The sequence below is a fragment of the Chionomys nivalis genome, chromosome 1 (assembly GCF_950005125.1).
Source record: "Chionomys nivalis chromosome 1, mChiNiv1.1, whole genome shotgun sequence".
In the NCBI taxonomy this organism is placed as follows: Eukaryota; Metazoa; Chordata; class Mammalia; order Rodentia; family Cricetidae; genus Chionomys; species Chionomys nivalis.
The window spans coordinates 102,713,287-102,720,654 of NC_080086.1; positions in this window are offsets into that span (position 1 = coordinate 102,713,287).

Genomic DNA, 7,368 nt, shown 5'->3' on the forward strand with positions numbered 1-7,368 from the left:
CCTGTGTCAGGTCTACACAGTGGGACACATTAGTTAGCATAGTCTGATGGTGCCATGGAAAGGTCCTGGCCTCAGAACACCCCACCCTGTTGTAAGGAGGCCACTTGTTTGTTTCCCGGTTGCCCAGACCCCAGAAATAATCACACAGAAACTATATTATTTGCAATACTGTTTGGCCAATAGCTTAAACATATTTCTGACTAACTCTTACATATTAATTTAACCCATCTCCATTAATCTGTGCATCACCATGAGCTCATGCCCTACCAGCAAAGTTTTGGCATGTCTGTCTCTGGCAGCGGCTCCATGGCTTCTCCTGACTCCACCTTCTTCCTCCCAGCATTCAGTTTGGTTTTCCCCACCCAGCTCTATTCTACCCTATCAGGCCAAGCCAGTTTTCTTTATTCATTAATGGTAATCACAGCATACAGAGGGGATACCCACACAACCATCCCATCAGTGTTGTAGACGAGATCACATTGTGATCAGTGTGGCCCCTTGTCTCTTCAGCCTGTGAACTTACTGACTGGTGGTGCTTGAATCCACCCTGCCCCCCACCACACCCCTTCCTGCCTTCCTGTTTACTCCTTAAGCAGACCTCTTCCTTCCCTGCCTTGAAGTTTGTTGGGCATGCTGTGCACCCCACTCTGCCATTTTTCTGTGTTTATAGTTGCTTTGGTACAGCGTCACCAAAGTACTCAGTATGGACAACTTAGAAGAAGGTTCATCTTGGCTCTTGCTTTCTGGGGGTGGCAGCATGTGTGGAGGCTGTGGACAGCACTGCAGGCCAGGAAATGGACTCCAGGCCAGGTCATGGCCTAAGAACCTGGGACTGTTCTGCCAGCTAGTCCCCACCTCCAAAAGCACCCATTCTCTAAGATAGCACCGCTGTCTGGAGGGTCAGGGGCCTTGAGGAGGACATTTCAGATTCAAACCCCAGCCTACTTGTTGGTCACAGCCCAAGGACACGGCTTTGACCCTCCCAGCCCTGCCAGCACGCGTTTCCTTGAGCTTAGGAGCGGGTGTAAGAAGCGCAGCTCCAAAGCCGGCTCCAGGGCATGGGGACGGGCACAGGGTTCCGGAGTGACAGCTCCTCTACTGCTCCAGACCCCAGTCACAGCTCCGACACCCTAGACCCGTTACTGCTCCAGACCCCAGTCACAGCTCCGACACCCTAGACCCGTTACTGCTCCAGACCCCAGTCACAGCTCCGACACCCTAGACCCGTTACTGCTCCAGACCCCAGTCACAGCTCCGATACCCTAGACCCGTTACTGCTCCAGACCCCAGTCACAGCTCCGACACCCTAGACCCGTTACTGCTCCAGACCCCAGTCACAGCTCCGACACCCTAGACCCGTTACTGCTCCAGATCCCAGTCACAGCTCCGATACCCTAGACCTGTTACTGCTCCAGATCCTAGTCACAGCTCTGATACCCTAGACCCGTTACTGCTCCAGATCCCAATCACAGCTCCGATACCCTAGACCCGTGTCTAGATCTGTTGTTTCAAGTTGTCTCCATGTAGTCTTTGGAGAGAAGGAGGCGTGCTCAGAGCCGCGTGATAGACCAGGAGGCCATACTGACATGGCAGCTTGAGGAGAGTGCAGGCCCAGGCCCAGAGACTAAGAAGGGCATCTAGGAAGGCTAGTTCAGATCATCCTGCTCTTCTCAGAGTTCCCGGGGCTCACTTCTCATTCCTAACAAGCCAAGTCCCTGAAGGACCCTTGTTTGCGGTACCCACACTGACCTTCCTCTTTTTAAGGCGTTCCAGGCATTCCCTCAGCTCAGAAGCCCGGCCAGGCCTCTCGGGTTACTTTCTCCTTGGCTGCTCAATTCTTCCCTGTTTAAATTGTCACCCCCCAAAGCCAAGATGACAGATGATACTCCATATACAATACATTTTTAAAACCTTCCTGTGGGGCCACAGAGGCACCCAGTGGGTAGAAGCACCAGCTGGATTCCTCTGCGCATGCGTGCATGAACACACACACACACACACACTAATAACCAATTAAAACCTTACTATGGAAAATGTCAAGTACATACATGAATGAACCAGCCTGTCCCAGCTGGTGACTTCCACCTCCTTTCTGCTTTGAGGCAACAGATAACAGCAGGCATGCACCTGTTCACCATGAACGTTCTAGGAGGTTTACTTGTCCAATGTTGGCTCCTGTTCCAACATTGGAAGATGTTTTATCAGTATGCTTTAGGCTGTATATCTAATCTCTCAAACAATGTTAAGATGTTATAGGGTACCCACCAGAGAAGACCACTCCGATAGAGTCTGTAGCCAATTGAAAGTCTTTATTCCAGCCATACACAGGTATTCAGGACCCAAGGATAACACCAAACCTTTAGGGTAAGGATTTGTTTTTTGTTTGTTTTTGTTTTTTTAAAGGCAAAACCACATCCTGGTATCTTGCTTAGCAGCTGCAGAGGAAAGCTTTATACAAACAAGCAGCTTAGCGGAAGTTACTACGAGCACCCAGAGAGGGAGGTCTGCCCGGAGGCAGTGTTACCGAGGTTTAGCTGGGCATCTTGACCTTAGGTTCTCAGAACAGAACTGGGTTATTTCCCATGGGATTCTCCCTCAAGGAGATCACATTCTAGTTATACCTGGAGTGGCTTCAGCAAGAATACCAGATGGGGGACCCCTGCACTGCCCTGCCCTGCCCTGTTACGAACGATTGCGTTGAATGAGAACGGAAGATTAAACAGCATATGTCATGTCAGAAGTTACACTCTGTGCCTGAGGAACTTCCCGCTGAGCTGTCTCAGAGGGGGTAGGACGCTAAAAAGATTATTCCAGAAAGATGAGAGGAAGACTGGGGGAAAGGAAACTGGAAATAACCCTTGTCAGTAAGCCCTGGGAGAACTGGAATACAAAGGAACAGAAAATGCATTTTCTTTCAGGTGAGAGTGTGGCAGTGGGTTGGTGCCCTGGCCGGTGAGACACCACAGTAGACGAAGGTGCTTACTTGCATGCCTGGCAACTTCAAGTTCAGTTTCTGAAACCCACGTGATAGGAGAGAGTTGACTCACACAAGATGTCCACCGTACACGTGTGCACACACACCCAAATAAATAATAAAGAAAATCTTGAAAGGAGAAAGCATGACATTAGAGAAATCGGTTCACGGTGGCTGTAAAGAGATGGCGTGCTGGCCAGTTTAATGTCAACTAGCCACAAACTAGAGTCATCTTCGAAGCGGGAACCTCAGTTGAGAAGGTGCCACCACCACAGTTAGTGAGGGGCTTCCTAGAGGCATGACAGCCTCAAGTGGGAGTAGCAGGAAGGCAGAGGCCTGCTATGCTCCTGGGCTTGCTCACGCGCGCGCGCACACACACACAGTACAGAAGAGGAAGTTGCTATTCTCTGACAGGCCTTGCTCCCAGCCCAACCCCAATGAGACTTGGCAGCCGTCAGATGGGAATGCGTCCAGCTATATTCTTCAGTTGCCTTGCACTTCTCTTAGTAGAGGACAGTGATGAATCCCAGGCTCGGGGTTAGAGGGGTTTTCAAGTCCAGCTGATCAGAACCCCTACTCAGTTGGATTTCCCTGTCTGCACCTCTTCCCCCTCCTCCTATGCTCGCACCGGTTTCTACTCACACCGGCTGACCCCAGGCCCACAGCCTTCTCTTCCCCTAGCCCCTCCTGAGTTCTGCAGCATGAGTGTAACCTTGGAAGCTCTCCTCCCCAGACCCCACTCCTGCCTCTGTACCCTCACCCCCAGTGGCCACCATCCCTCTATTGGAGCCCCATCGTGGCCCTCCAGTCTTGCCAAGCATTGCCAGATCAATGGTTGCCTCTTTCTGAGAATTTTCCTTCTAGTCTGGCTGGGCCTGCCCAGCCCCTGCAGTTCCCTTTCACACGGCGCACAGGCTCTGGGCTTCACTCCTCTCCTTATATGGTGTCTGGTGTCTCTTCTTAATGTTCTAGAACCATCTGCCAGACTCGTGGTGGCTTCTGGTCCCTCAAGTTCATAGTACTCAAAGTAAAGCGCAGTGTCCCACAGCACCGTTCCTCTCCTCTTCACCATTGCCATGTGGATTCCTTGGCTGTCCTCACAAGTGACTAAACAAGCCCTGCTCTTACGCAGCTTCTGTTGTCGTGGGATGACAGAAGAGTTGCAAGGATACAGGCTGAATACTCTGGAGTAAGGCTGAGTGACATCCAAGTAGGCCCTAGAGCTTATACTCCCTGCGGAGTGGTGTGGGGCTGACCTGGGGACCCCAGAGCCACAGCAGAGACTTAAAGGTGAGCCCTGCCATGGTGCTCAGGGAGGATGGAGCGGAGCGTTCGCCACTGTGACTGGCACAGAGGGGATCCAAGCTAGGATGGTTTCAGCTTTATGTCCCCTGGGACGTCAGGATGAGAGATGCTCTGTATTCTTAGGTCATGTCACCCCTCCCGGATGAGTGTGTCCCCTGCAACTCTTCCCATTCTCCTATGGCCACTGCCCCTGCTCCCCCTTTTCCCTGTGCACCCCACTGTTTGATTGAAAGTGAGCCCCCAGCCCTCTAACACCCCTATATTCAAAGAGTTTGGAATGTAATATTGAGTTGGAAGTGTCACCCCAGCCCCTCCCCCTGGGAGTTGCCTTGGGCCGGACTCCACCTCCCGGAAAGCCCACCAAATGCTGACCCCTCCCCAGGGAGGGTCAGGACCACTCCCACAGGCTATTTAGGCTAGCACCGGAAAAGGAACACATGTTTTCGGGTTTTGCAGGTGCTTCCTCGCTGTCTTCCCCCTGCCATGCTCCCCCATTTATTAAACATGGACATTTTTAATTTGGTCTAATCTGGTTTAATTGGAGTTGTTTTGCGCCGGCGGAGAGGCTCTTCTTAAGACTTTTCCTAACACCCATCAGTGTTTGTACACAGAAGGCAGAGTCAGGGATCCTCAGAACAGGCTGTGAGAAACTGTAATCCTTTAATGATGGAGGCTTACCAATGCCAGCATGGAGTCTGTTAGTGAAGACAACAGAGGAAACAAGGGGAGACTCCAGTCTGGTCCGGACTTGCTCACAGCTGAGCTGCCAGTTAGTGGCACAGCCACTTAACCTGCTGTTCCTTGGTGAGTGCATCTGTAAAATGGGTTTAATAGTATCTGTCCCCTGAAGACTTCAGAGACTTTGTGAAGCTTAATGAGTGAGGGCCATTAAAGCCCTCAAAAGAAAGGTGGAGCTAAATACAAAGCACTATTGTAATTACCCTGCAGGTCCTCCAAGCCAGGTCGGATCTTGTTTTAAGAGGGTTACCATGACAATGGATTTGTTTTAAAATCTTGAGTTTCAAAGGCAAAGCTGTAAGTCCCCAATAAGGAGTGAAATTTATCTTGCTGGGTTTTGTCATGGGGGGGGGGGGACGGAGCCTCACAGCCACTTACCAGCTGCCATGTCATGATGCCCACTGTTGCTGTTGAGGGTGACCTCTGTGCTCTGAGTGGCAAGGACCACAGTACCCCTCCTAGCACCTAGTGAGTCTCTTTTTGAGATAGGGTTTCTCTGTGTTGCTCTCTGACTGCCCTGGAACTTGCTCTGTAGACCAGGCTGGCCTCGAACCCCCCAGAGATCCATGTGCCTCTGCCTCTCAAGTGCTGGGATTAAAGGCGTGCGCCACCACCTGTCCTGGTGAGTCTTAATGAACACTGTTCAAGTAGTAAGGTCACAGCACCCAGCGCTCAACAGGCTCAGGGTGGTTGCTGGCTGCATGGAGGAGACACTAGAAACAGAATTTGCTAGGAAGTCATTCCATGAAATTCTGAGAGGCTCAAGGTCTGCAGATTGCAAGCCAGGGATTCAGGGCAGCTAGTAATGGAAGTCCACTGGTCACACACAGTTCCCAGAACTGTGAAGAGCTGGGGTTTCAGACCGCTCTGCCTGCAGAAAGGGCAGAGCTGGAGGACACTCAGCCACACCCTGCCGTCCCACTCCGGCCTTCCATGGGTTGGGTGAGGTCAGCACTCCTGGTCAGTGTGTGGACAGGACCCAGTCATGCTCACAGAGACTTCCTGTCACCCTGACACGTGCCATGCTCTGGTAGTGTCAGGCCTGGAACTGAATGGTTTACACACTCATCCAGTGTCAGTCAGGTAGGAAGTGAGGTCATTTACCTGCTTATTGGCCTGAGGCAAAGTTCTTTCCTGCCTGGACCTTCATCTCCCACAAAGGATGGGGTTAGTAACAGAACCTACCTCAGGAGTCCTGTTCAGCAACAGAGTGATCCCTCAAGGCATCAACAGCAGGCCAGCCTGCGTTCCACAGGAGGTTCAGAGCCTTGTAAAGCCCATTTCTCCACAAACCAAGATCCACAGGAACCTTGATGGCTCTTATAGAGTCATCTCTGCCTTTAGTGACTTTACCACCCTGGGTCATTTGAGACCAGGTATGTTCTCCTGCCTTCTCCAATACTGCAGCAGCATCCCGCACCGTGGTACTATGGTGACAGAGACTGGGGTGGAGGGAGGCTGAACTGAGGTGGTTGGCCCTGCAGACTCCACTGTTGGAATTAGTGGAATGTGTTAGTATGCAAGGTGGAGGCTAGAGGTGTGTCTCAGCCCTGACGTCACATAATACGGAAGATGTCATTGAAAAAAACTCACACAGTGGCAGCTGGTGTGAGATTGGTGGACAGCGCTTACATTGGGAACCCTTCAGCTACCAAGGGAGGCAGGTAAGAGTCCTCCCAACTCGCCCGCACCAGTTTTAGAAGACCAAGTCTGAAAATAGCTCCACAAATCTCAGAGTCATTTATATTCTCTGAGCATCAGCTCCCTCAAATCAAACACAAAACGCCTAGTGGTGGTGGTGCATGCCTTTAATCCCAGCACTCAGGAGGCAGAGGCAGGCAGATCTCTGTGAGTTTGAGGCCAGCCTGGTCTACAGAGCAAGTTTCAGGACAGGCTCCAAAACTACAGAGAAACCCTGTCTCGAAAAACAAAAACAACAACAAAATTAGTTTAAAAAAAATCAAACACGAAGTGACAGTCCCTGGTGTGGGAGGTTCTTCTGTCTATGTGTTGCTTTCATTAGTTAATAGATAAAGAAAACTGCCTTGGCCTGATATGGTAGAACTTAGGTAGGCAGGAAAAGACTAAACTGAATGCTGGGATAAAGAAGGACAGAGTCAGAGAGACACCATGGATTCGCCAGAGTCAGACATGCCAAATCTTTGCTGGTAAGCCACTGCCATGTGGTGATATACAGATTAATAGAAATGGGTTAAATTAAGATGTAAGAGTTAGTCAATAAGAAGCTAGAGCTAATGGCCTAAGCAGTGACTTAAATAATATGGTTTCTGTGTGATTATTTCGGTTCTGGGCGGCTGGGATGGACAAGCAGCTCCTTGCAACAAGTCCCC